The sequence below is a fragment of the Somniosus microcephalus genome, chromosome 4, assembly GCF_052327205.1.
Source record: "Somniosus microcephalus isolate GS21.2 chromosome 4, FLI_Smic_1.0, whole genome shotgun sequence".
Lineage (NCBI taxonomy): Eukaryota > Metazoa > Chordata > Chondrichthyes > Squaliformes > Somniosidae > Somniosus > Somniosus microcephalus.
Window position 1 is genome coordinate 301,162,419 of NC_140990.1, and position 13,478 is coordinate 301,175,896.

Here is a 13,478-nt window from a genome sequence, read left to right on the forward strand (position 1 = left end):
AACTATATCAGCTAGCATGGGGGCCAGAGGGGAAGTTGGGTAGTTGCAGTTTAGTGGGAAGGGGTAAAGGGAACAGGTGGTGGACCTGCTTAACAAGATGAGCTTGGAGAGGATGTGAAGGGAGCCGAGTGAAACTAGAGAAAGTCATAAGTCAGTGCTTGACCAGGGGGGAGCCTAGGAGGAAGTTTGGTCTGGTGGGCAAAAGGAAGACAGGAAAGCAGCAGAGGTAGCTGAACAGATGGTCTCAATCTTAGTGACAAAGAAGTCCATGAGCTCCTTGCACTTGTTAAAGGTTAGGGTGGAGGGGACAGGGAAGAGGTAGTGATGAAAAAAAGCCGCAGGTTAGGTTTGCTCTCCAGGATGATCCTGGCATAACTGACCAACAATCAAGCTAGGGCTGATAAAGTGGCAAGTAACATTCACACTACACAAGTGCCAGGCATTGAGCATCTCCAACAGAGAGCCTAACCATCTCCCCATGACATTCAATGGCCATCAAGCCCCCATCACCAGAAACTCAACTGAACCAGCCACATAAATGCCATGGCTACTAAAGCAGATCAGAAGCTGAGTATTCTGCAGCGAGTGGCTCACCTTCTAACTCCCCAAGCATCTCCACCACCTACAAGGCACAAGTCAGGAGTGCGATGGAATAATATCCACTTGTCTGGATGGGTATAGTCGCCACAACACTGCTCAAGAAACTCAACACCATCTAGGACAAAGCAGTCCGCTTGATTGGCCCCCCATCCATTAGCTTAAAAATCCACCTCCACTAGTGTACCATAGCTGCAGTGTGTATTATTTACATTACATAATATTTACAGCACAGAAACAGGCCTTTCGGCCCAACAGTTCCATGCTCGACACGAGCCTCCTCCCACCTTTCTGCATCTAATCCCATCAACATATCCATCTATTCTAATCTCCCTCGTGTGTTTATCTAGCTTCCCCTTAAATGCATCTATACTAGTTGCATCATCTACTCCTTGTGGTAACAAGTTCCATATTCTAACCACTCTCTGGGCAAAGAAGTTTCTCCTGCACAAGATAAAAAATCACGGGATTGGGGGCAATATACTGGCATGGGTGGAAGATTGGCTATCTAAAAGAAAACAGAGAGTTGGGATAAATGGTTCATTCTCGGGCTGGCAATCAGTAACTAGTGGTGTTCCGCAGGGGTCAGTGCTGGGACCCCAACTCTTTACAATCTATATTAACGATTTGGAGGAAGGGACCGAGTGCAACGTATCCAAGTTTGCCGACGATACAAAGATGGGAGGGAAAGCAGTGAGTGAGGAGGACATAAAAAACCTGCAAAAGGACAGACAGGCTAAGTGAGTGGGCAAAAATTTGGCAGATGGAATATAATGTTGGAAAGTGTGAGGTTATGCACTTTGACAGAAAAAATCAAGAGCAAGTTATTATCTAAATGGAGAGAAACTGCAAAGTGTTACAGTACAAAGAGATCTGGGGGTCCTGGTACATGAAACACAGAAGGTTAGTATGCAGGTACAGCAGGTGATCAGGAAGGCCAATGGAATCTTGGCTTTTATTGCAAGGGGGATGGAGTATAAAAGCAGGGAAGTCTTGCTGCAGTTATACAGGGTACTGGTGAGGCCACACCTGGAATATTGCGTGCAATTTTGGTTTCCATATTTAAGAAAAGATATACTTGCTCTCGAGGCAGTTCAGAGAAGGTTCACTCGGTTGATTCCGGAGATGAGGGGGTTGACATATGAGGAAAGGTTGAGTAGGTTGGGACTCTACTCAGTGGAGTTCTGAAGAATGAGGCGATCTTATCGAAACATATAAGATTGTGAGGGGGCTTGATCGGGTGGATGCGGTGAGGATGTTTCCACTGATGGGTGAGACTAGAACTAGGGGGCATAATCTTACAATAAGGGGCTGCCCTTTCAAAACTGAGATGAGGAGAAACTTCTTCACTCAGAGGGTAGTAAATCTATGGAAATTGCTACCTCAGAGAGCTGTGGAAGCTGCGACATTAAATAAATTTAAAACGTAGACAGTTTCCTAGCTGATAAGGGAATAAGGGGTTACGGGGAGAGGGCAGGGAAGTGGACGTGAGTCTAAGTTCGGATCAGCCATGATCCTATTGAATGGCGGAGCAGGCCCGAGGGGCCGTATGGCCTACTCCTGCTCCTACTTCTTATGTTCTTATTCCCTCTTGGGTTTATTAATGACTATCTTACATTTATGGCCCCTAGTTCTGGTCTCCCTCACAAGTGAAAACATCTTCTCTTTGTCTACCCAATCAAACCCTTTCACAATTTTGAAGACCTCCATCAGGTCACTCCCATGTCTTCTTTTTTCTAGAGAAAAGGAGCTCCAGCCTGTTCAATCTTTCCTGACAGGTTTCGGTATAATTCTAGTACGTCTTTTTTGCACCTTCACCAGTGCCGCTATATCCTTTTTATAATATGGGGACCAGAACTGCCCACAATACTCCAACTAGCGATGGCAATCAATGCTAGCCTTGCCAGCCAAAAAATCCGCGGGAGATGACAAGATCGCGAGGATGGCCAAGAAAGTGGGTAGGAGAGCTTATATTGAGGGAGAGATTTAGTGAGGACAGTTAAACAGTGAAATCAGACACGCGAGGGCAAAGCGTGTTAAGATGGAGACTGAAATCACCGAGGTGAGGAAGGGATCAAGCTCAACTGAGAGACATTTCACACTGTAAAAACTCACTAAACTTCATACAATTAAAGGGCGGAAAAATTAAGTCTAGTTCAGAAAATGTTAACAAACCACTCCCATTGTTTAGACTCTCATACAAAGGCCTCTTTACAGTGCTCTTACTGCGCTCCAACAGCATCCTAAAGTAAATGAAGTGGTGCCGTTACCTTCAGAGGCAGCACAACCAACTAAAGAGCACCATTGACCGCAAAAATGACCACAGGTGAGTCATATAGGCAAGCGATGCACTTTCCCCAATCACTGACTTGTATAGGCATGTCCCAGCAATGAGGGAAGGTCTTGCTGGTCAGATAAAAAGTTGCAAACAGCTGCATGTGGACAATCTTGCACATGTGCAACGGTTTGTTTATGCCAGGTCTGCTGTAAAATACACACCACAATATAAATGACCTAATTCCACAGTATCAGGAGCTGCAAGGTTTACAAAGTTCTGTACTATAGACAAAGTAGAAATCCCTTGATTGTATTACAACTTTAATACTACATTTCAACTTTTACTCTACATGAAATATAGTACTGTATATACACATAGTACTGATCCTCTATTTTCTGAAAATTGTATCTTTGTAAACTGCACATTTATACCTCCAAATGTAGGTATTTCTATAATTTTGCACTCAAGGCCATGTGCCTATTTTTCTCTTGCACATGCACCCATTGCTGTTCATTACCAAAGGCTCCAACTGTACAGCCTCCCCAGCCTAATGTGATACCAACCATTTTTCAAAGGGAAACACAAATACATAAATTAAGAGAAATCCACGGTTTAATTAAATTTGTATTAAGCTCCCAAATAATCCTAAGCGCTATGATTAAAAAAAACTACTTACTGTTTATCAATATGTAATTCACCCTTTATTTTATAATATTTATACAATTTTATACATTCCTGCATGCTATTAAAAAATGACATGATAATACTGCAGGTTCTGTCACAAGATTCAATACACCCTTAGGTCCCAGGTCATAATGCACCTCGTCACCTTCCAACAGCATTAGAAAACCTTCACATCAAATTGTGTACAGCCCAGTGGCAAGAAAATGGTCTCAAGTCAAGAATTCACCACTACCAGAGAAACCAGTTTAAATGTCACACTTAATACTTTTATTACTGGCTGCACAATCATTTTCCTTCTCACCCTTATAAAAACCTCTGCAAAGGTGCAACTCATGAATGACATTTTACGGTATGTAGAAATAACTAAGCTCCCCCAATGGCTCCATTGGTAAGTGCACTGCCCCAAGTGGAACTGAGTCATACAGTTATCCCAGGTTTATTTTTAGCCAGTACAGTAGTTTAGGATACTTGTATAATCTCCAAATTTATGATGGGGGCCCGCCCCCCCAGTCTATGTCTGTATCTCATCTTGCCTGGTTTGATCCTTGGTCTGTACTAAGCACCCTGCTGGGACAGCAACCCATCCACCACCTTAAACATTCACTCCCTCCACCACCGGCGTACCGTGGCTGCAGTGTGTACCGTCTACAAGATGCACTGCAGCAACTCGCCAAGGCTTCTTCGACAGCAACTCCCAAACCCACGACCTCTTCTACCTAGAAGGACAAGGGCAGCAGGCGCATGGGAACACCACCACCTCCAAGTTCCCCTCCAAGTCATACACCGTCCTGACTTGGAAGGATATCGCCATTCCTTCATCGTCGCTGGATCTAAATCCTGGAACTCCCTCCCTAACAGCACTGTGGGAGTACCTTCACTACACGGCCTGCAGCGGTTCAAGGTGACGGCTCACCACCACCTTCTAAAGGGCAACTAGGGATGGGCAATAAATGCTGGCCTTTCCAGCGACGCCCACATCCCATAAAAACAAATTTTAAAAAAGTAGAGGTCTCACAATTCTCAACACTCCTAGACTGGTGAGGCAAGAAAAAAAAAACAGCCACACTACCAACTCCTGATCACTATCCAGTGAGCCCTGCTGGCAGTTCACACGTGTGAACAACTGATGAGTATCAGATTAGGATCTGTTATTATCCTTCCATTGAGGAATAACCTATGAACACTCGTTTTCTACACACGTGCATGAAGAATTGCATGTGGGCTAGATGTAGGAAGGCTGATATTCTCCCTATAATTGTACCCAGCGAGAGTCAGCACCTTCAGAAAGGGCCGAACAAAACTGGGATGAAACAATAAGTACATTTAGGGCAATACTCCAAGTGATGGGATCAAATGATGTTCATAAATCATGTTCTCAGCTGCTGATATCATCTCAACCACTTGACTAGATTACTACCCTATAATTTAGAGGTATCCATTATCCTCTACGTAATATGCAGGATTGTGTATGTCCTGGTAAACACAATCCATTGTTTTTCAAAAAAAACTTTCAATTCCTATCATATGACAAACCACACATTACTTTTTTTCTAAAATCCCTCTTCCTAGCATATGAAGTAAACACATGGTCAAAGCTCAGTAGCATTAATGATGGTGGTTACAGAAATCACTAGAACAGAAAAGCTCAGCAATGAAGATTACAGAAGATGGTATAACTTAATGTATAATAAAATGAAACAGATGAGTTTGTTACAGGCCGTAATATAATCTCAGGGATCTGACTGCTTTAGTTATAATCAACTGAATTACTGCATATCAGGACACAGCCCCATCTATGTTTTCCTCTTTGATTCTGTACAATTATCAGAATATGTAGATTGCTGCTCTGTAATTTTGTACCTTCTAGAGTAATGTTATATCTCTGTCGAACACACTCACTGTTCTTTATTGGCAGCAAGGAGTTAGACGTGGATTTGTGGCCTATGCAGGTACAAGTTGCTATGCTGCTAAGGTCGCCAAAAGCCACCTGGGAACTTTTTACACATTTTTCTAATTCACTTACTCATTTACTCTATCCATATATGCAGAGTGAAATTTTCTTACAGTCTCTGATATTACAATCTTATTTTGTTACCTTGGAATGGATTGCACTTTTAGTTGTAGTAAACTTCCCTCCCACCTCCCCCTCAAAAATCTCAGCCTATTGTACAGAGAAGCAACCAACTGAACTGCCTTCATCATAATTTACAGGTCATTGTTTCTGTGGCGGTTGCTTATTTTGCAAAGTCTGATCGATCTTACTTATTTTGAACACAGTATTAAATTGTTCATTGTCAAGTCACTTGCTACAGGTTGTGTTCTAACTATTGCGTGTAATCATCTTCCCAAAACCAGCAAAGTACGGTATTTAGTCATGGGTGAGTTAATGGGGCATTCTCATCTTGTAAGACAATTTGCCAAGCTAGTAAACAGGAGAATGTGACAAAATCAAAAATGCAGTGACAATCTCAAGGCATTACTAGCACCACATAAGCTTTTATGTTTAAGAAAATCAGGTTTGTGCTGCGGCAGATGTAGCATGAATTTCCTGTAATAATCAACATGGTGGCACAGCCCTGTTTTCAGGAAATACTGCTCTACATACCAAAAAAACTAGCACTGCCAACCCCAAAGATTCAGAAACAGAATGCAAGTTACTTGGGGGTGGGTTGGGGGGGGGGGGGAAATTACAAAAAATATTTTTAAGCCATTTACTCATTTTTATTTTTATGGCAAAGTCAAGCCAATGTGAAGTAAAGACTAGATTTTAAAATCCGCTACAAAATTCACATACGTTGTCAACTCTAGATTGGCGTCAGTATAAATCTCATCTTTCCAGTTGATTGTTTGACTCTGAGATTAATCCACATTTGGTACCATATAAACATGAAGCCACCGTCACTCCAGAGTCCTTCCGATGGAGGCCACATGTATCCTGGCAACAATTACTGTCAATGTGGTAACATGAGGCGATTTCATCAGCATGCTTGTTGTGCGCATTGCCAACAAATACTATACATTCACAGAGCTTCTCTTTAGCGTTAAGAGGGCAATGTCATCGATACTTTCTAGCTTGAAAATGAGAAATTCTACTAGTTGCGAGTGTAAAACAAAGCCAGAATTACATGGCTTTTTTAAAAAGATACATTTTAAGGGCAAAGCTTTAGCACCAGCCTAGTGTAAATATTTTGTATAGTTTAAAAAAGGCTTCAAACAAGAGCAATATAGTTTACTGAACTTTCTGGTAAAATAAATGTTACATGCATCACCATTAGCCAGGTTCACCTCCCCAAAGGAATTCTTTCCCACTTGGATTTGCTTTTTAATATCGTTCCCCCTGCCCCCACCAATTTTCTCCTCTCCACTCCTTAAGGCGCTACTTTTGCTGGGGTACAACACTCCTGGTTCCAGTCCCCCTCCTGTTGCTCATCAAGTGATCATGTGCAATTCCAGACTCTACACATCAGCAGGCTATTCCATTGTGCATGCATCACACCGGAGCACCCGGAGGAAACCCACGCAAACACGGGGACAATGTGCAAACTCGGGTGACTGTCTGTGTGGAGTTTGCACATTCTCCCCGTGTTTGCGTGGGTTTCCTCCGGGTGCTCCGGTTTCCTCCCACAGTCCAAAGATGTGCGGGTTAGGTTGATTGGCCATGATAAAAAAAATTGGCCCTTAGTGTTAGGGGGGATTAAATACGTGGGGTTACAGGGATAGGGCTTGGGTGGGATGGCTGTCGGTGTAGGGACCGGGTGCTAGGGTTTGGATGATCAGCCATGATCTCGTTGAATGGCCTACTCCTGCTCCTAGTTTCTATGATCCCGATCCTACCTTCATTCAATGTCCACATGAGCATTTTCCCAAAGGGTTCACTGCAATAGTGACCAGAAAGGGAAAACGGGACTGATTTTTTCTCCTCCCTCTCCCAGGAACACTCACAAACCGTCGTCCCCTTCCGCCTCCCTAAAATTAGATCAGCTAACTAGCACGGAGCAGGAATCAAACTGAACTTCAGAATATGCATGGCGCAGTAGCCATTTATTTACCCCCATAATTACCTCTCAGAAACCTCTCAAAGCACATATAACGAGCTAATTTGAAGTGCAGTGATTGTTGTTTGATTGTAGGCAAACACAGTCATTAACTCAGGATTCCATGAGCAACAACCAAACGAATGTCTGGTTAGATTTTGCTACTGCAAAAGTGAGCAGTATTAGCCAGGACATTAGAACTTCCTGTTCTTCAATAGTGCTCGTTGTGCTTTAATATTCACTAGAATAGGCCGGGGAGGCCTCAGTTTATCGTCTCATCTGAAAGCGGCACCTCCAACATGCAGCACCAACTCACTAGAGTGGGGCCTGGAGTATACACAGCCCTGGAATGAGGCTCGAATCCACAACCTTCTTATTGAGTGTCAAGGGCGCTATCAACCTAGAGAAGCTGACACCAAATTTACCTACTAGACTATCAAGAGAGCTTCGTGTGGATATCGTATTCTCACTTTAAAGGCCTTTCTCACGGGCTCTATAAAATCGCCTACTTAATTTCCACATGAATAACTGGAAAAAGCAGACATACAAACAATTTCTAATTGCTTTTGTAATGGTATTGCATTGAGTGCACATAGGGTTGAATGACAGCATGGCAATGACGAGGAACGGCTTGGCAGTGCTTTAAACTGATTTTTAAAGCTGAAATGCCGTTTCGCTTCTGTGGATTTGTAGACACAAATTTCAAAACTTTAACGTTAACAGAATCTTGTTTGAAGCCCAAGCATTTAAAACTATCCAAAACATTATCTGCTATAAAAACTGCTGCACGATCCCATTTCCGCCTTTCTAGGAGCGGCTTGCACACACAGATTTTCTATTTGCAAGCCAGAAATTGATGACAACACCCTACACCGGGGCAGATATCGAACCCAAAATGAAGTGAAATCATGTGGTGCAATTTTGATGTGCTTCTTGTAAACAAGGCTTTTGTATTCCAATTACGGTCTGAAAAGTGAACCATGATACTCAATTCTGTAACTATTCATACCGGTATTAAGATAGTTGAAGAAAAATCAATCCAGTCTTCTAATAATTACATTAACGAGTAACTCGAGTCCTTCACAAACATTTACTAAAAGCAGGGTCATTCTACAGCTCTAAAAATAGAAATGTATCCAAATCATTTTCTCCCCCGTCTCCCCTCCTCAAGCCAGTGACTCTTGCTGGGATATAGTTCCAGAAGTGTCAGTACCCACCCTTAGTAACTCACACAAGTAGCTATACTTCATGCGTGAGCCAGCCAGCAAGAGTTGGCAGGCTATTCGACTACGGAGGTGGGGGGCATCGCAGTGGAGCCCAATAAGAATTTCATAATTTTAATATATTAGGTCTTCAAAAAAAAAATGTGCAGTGGTAATGCACACCCCAAAGAAAAGGAAATAAACTCTAGCAGATGTATAACCTTTTTTTTTTATAAATGGCACCAGTTTATTTAGATTCAAGAAAAAAAATGTTTCTTGGATGGCACACAATATGCATTCTGTTTGAAATTATCTTGTGTTCAGATATTCAATGCTGTTTTTTATATTATTAATTGGATGCGAAATACACCCCACCCTCGTGATTATAAAAAAGACTCTTAGCTATGGCAGACTCTCCTTTATTGCACTCTTGGGCTTTTGAACCTATATTTTAAAGGTTACATTTTTATAATATACTATGGAACATTTAATATAACATATACCTCATTAGAGCATGTGAAAGCTTTGTTCTCATTATAATGTGTGCAGGAACTGAGACATTCAATAACATTTAAATGTTAGTAAAGGACAGAAATACTATAGCTCCTGAGTATCCAGACACTAGTGCTATAATAAAATTGTTTAAATATTTTACCTTCCTCAATGAGTTTGAGACAATCAGCTGACTGCAGAAAAACACTCTTTGCTGCAGCATAAACTTTAGCAAAGATCATGTTTTTTTGAATAAACACTATAAACTTTGCTCTCTGGTCCCCTTCCCCGTGACCCAGACCATGCGAAACTTCGGTGTGCTGTTCAACCCAGAGGTAAATTTGAAATTTCACATCCTATCCATCAAGACCGCTTACTTCCACCTCCACAGCATTAGTTGCCTCTGCCCCTACCTCACCTCCACTGTCCCTGAAGCCCTCATTCACACTTTTTGCCATCTCTACACCCGATTTCTCCAAGGTCCTTCTCGCCAGCCTCCCGTCCTCCACTTGCTCAAAACTCAGCTGCCCACATCTTGTCCCACTCGCTCATTACTCCCAACCTCACTGACTCCTTGTCCCCTCCAACACAATGGTGCTAATTTTAACCTGACCCACCCAGTGGGAAACTGGCAGGATCACAGCTGCAGCCCGTTTTCCCACCCTCGCCGATTTTATTTCCCATTGACTCCAATGAAGTGTGAAATCGAGCGGGGTGTAAAGCGGGCGGCCAATCTGATCCCATCAGTTTCCTGCCTGGCAAGTCAGGTTAAAATTACCCTCATTGAATTTAAAATCCTCATCTTCAAATCTTTCCTTGGTCTTGCTCCGCCCAAGCTCGAAAACCTCCTTCAGCCTTAGATATCCATGGCTCGGTGGTAGCACTCTCACCTCCCGAGTCACAAGCTGTGGATTCAAGTCCCACTCAAGACTTGGAACACAATGGCCCAGAAATTAGTGTCCCAACGCGCGAGTAAGCACCGTGTACTCACACGTGGGACCGATGGAGTTGCCGGTTTTCAGCATGCACAGCGCATGCGCGGGAAACCGGCATTTCCGATCCTCTGAACCAATGGGTTCAGAGGTCGAACGCGTGTGCGCAGGAGTCTGCGCGTGTGCGTTGAACTTCCCTTTTTTTTCCAGGTGTGCCCGTGCGTGAAGGCCTCCACTTTTTACACTTTAAAAAAGCAAACGTAAGGACTTAATTTTAAAAGGTAAGTGGTCTATTAATTAAAATTAGAATTTTTTTTCCCCCACAGGTTTCTTATTTTTTAAGACTTTACAGTAAGGAAAGTGTATTTTTAGCCCCGATTTTTTAGAAAATTATTTTTTCCAAAAATTTAAATTAGTGTTTAAAATAGTTATTTAAAGTTATTTATACAGTAGTTCATTTATATAGTGTGATTTTTTAAAATAATTTTATTTCAAGTTTAAGTACTGTTTTGGGCACCCGGAGTTTTCATGAGTTTGACAGTTCTTACTGTCAAACTCATGAATGAACTTTTGCATCCTCCGATTGGTTGCCCAGTGCTCACGTGATCCCAGCTGATGCATCGCACTAAGTACGCCGCTGGGTCACACAAGCACAGCGCGCCGGGAGCTGGACCGGGCCACAGACAGGAAATCCACGCAGGCCCAGGCTTCAACTGCCGGCACGCTAGGTAAGTGTAGGTCGGGGGCTTGCACCCGCGGGAAGCCCCCGACACCAATTTCTGGGCCATAATCTAGACTGCTGCAATGTCAGAAGTGCAGTCTTTTGAATGAGCTGTTAAACTGAGGCCCAGTCTGCCCTCTCAGGAAGATGTAAAAGATCACATGGCACTATTTTGAAGAACAGGGGAGTTATCCCCAGTGTCCTGGCCAATATTTATCCCTCAACCAAACATCACTACAAGAGATTATCTTGGCATTATCACATTGCTGTTTGTAGGACTTTGCTATGTGCAAATTGGTTGCCATGTTTATTACAACAGTGGCTACACTTCAAAAAGTACTTCATTGGCTGTAAAGCGCTTTGGGACGTCCCGAGGTTGTGAAAGGCGCTATATAAATGCAAGTCTTTCTTATATCCTGCCTCCTTCAGTCCTCAGTCTCTGGCCATTCGTGCAACCTCACCCTCCCCCTCCCCCTTTGAGCCGTCAGTGTCAGCAGAGTTTCCGCACTACTCTCTAGAATTTCTTACCTAAACCCCTACATTCTACACACAAGTTTCTTACCTAAAGCTCTCCAATTCTCTCCACTTTTAAAACTCAAAATTAATCTTTTCCACCAAGCTTTCAATCACCTCTCCTAATTTTCACTCCATTGTACATTCCCTTTATCTATTTTTCCGCTTTCTCTTCCCAATGTAAATTGCCGTGGGACATTTTCTACATTAAAGGCCTTGTATATATGCAATTTGTTAATGAGCAGGTTTTTTTCCCCCCCCTGCTCCCTAATCTTCTCCATTTTTTTGTTGAACTTGCTGATTTAAAAAAAAATGTATTCATTAATTCATGGGATGTGGGCATCGCTGGCAAGGCCAACATTTATTGCCCATTCCTAATTGCCCTCGAGAAGGTGGTGGTGAGCCGCCTTCTTGAACCGTTGTAGTTGGTGAGGTGAAGGTACTCCCACATTGCTGTTAGGGAGTTCCAGGATTTTGACCCAGTGACGATGAAGGAACAGCGATATAGTTCCAAGTCAGGATGGTGTGTGACTTGGAGGGGAACTTGGGAGGTGATGGTGTTCCCAAGCGCCTGCCGTCCTCGTCCTTCAAGGGGATAGAGGTCGCAGGTTTGGAAGGTGCTGTCAAAGAAGCCTTGGCGAGTTGCTACAGTGTAGCTTAGTGCTGGGCTAAGATTTTACGTGGCCAATTCCAGCACTGCTACACCATCCCAGCTCAGACCTGCCAAGTCTGTACAGACCATGGATTGAAGTTTGAATTTTCCTGGTCAGGCTGGCTTAGTGACGTATCAGACATTGTATCTATACTGAATTTTTTGTAATAATGAGCTTTATAACAAATAAATACTTGGTTAATGTGATGTACCATACATATCACAAGCAATATTTTTAAGTCAAATAGCTATCCATATTTGTTCCATAATTCCTTAAGAACCTTTCCTTCCCTTTTGCTGCATGTATTATGCCATTACAGGAGGCTACATTTACAATAATTCAGTATAAATTCCTATTTGATTTCTTGTCTCTAATGAAAGCACCAACTCTAACCCCAGTGTTGTGCGTTTCAGACAGGCACTAGCCATCTCTTGTAATTATGATTTTGTAATGTAATCATATGGAATGATAAATGTATATATTATATAGACACACACACACAGCCTATGCTGGAAATCTTAAGGCTCAAAAGGTCCCTACTGTAAGACTAAGCCCAGTGTTATACTGGGTTTAAAATAGACAGATGATTAGTCAGTCATAAGACTTAGCAGATCCGTCAGCATTTGCTTATAACAATTTAAAGTGTTACTTCAGGGGGCATTCTAATTCAAAAGGCTCAAGAGCACCATCAAGAACTTGCATTTATATATCACCTTTCATGACCTTAGGACATCCCAAAGCACTTTATAACCAAAGGAAGTACAGCAAATAACACTGACCTATAATATTAAATACAGTGGAATCCACTTATACGGAATTGGTCAAGACAAGAAAAATAGATCTGTATATTAAAAAAAGCTACCAATACCACTGATTACTATTAGAGAAAAGAAGCAAACTAACACTATGGAGAAAAAGCAAAAAACTAGATTTCTGGAATCTGAATAAAAACAGCAAATGTTGGAAACAGTTCTGACAAAGAGGCTACAACATAAGCGTTCCCTCCTCTGTTTTCTCTACAGATGCTGATCGATCGGCTGAGGATTTCCAGTAACTTTTGTGTTTGTAACACCAATATATACTTATTACCTCCGCTTGAACAACTCTCAGTAACCTATAGGTCACTTCCTTGCAGTACCAACAAAATATTACAATACCCTTTGGCAACAGTAGCACTTCTGCACTATTTAAGAAAGGTAAATTATTTATATGATACAGAAAAAAAGGGTAGAATTACTCTCATGTTCTGCAGCAGTCCATTTATGCAATGATTTTGAGTTTTATTCTGAATACTGCAAAGACATTCCTCACTCAAAGGATTATAGGAATGTTATAAGAAATTACTATGAACAATACCCATAAAAAAATATTT

The 13,478-nt window shown here is 42.2% G+C and overlaps 1 protein-coding gene across 8 annotated transcripts in view; it reads right to left on the reverse strand.

Annotated features, from left to right (window-relative positions):
• qtman (queuosine-tRNA mannosyltransferase) overlaps nt 1-13,478 on the reverse strand; it is a 350,659-nt gene that overhangs the window by 329,482 nt on the left and 7,699 nt on the right. The window lies entirely within an intron of this gene.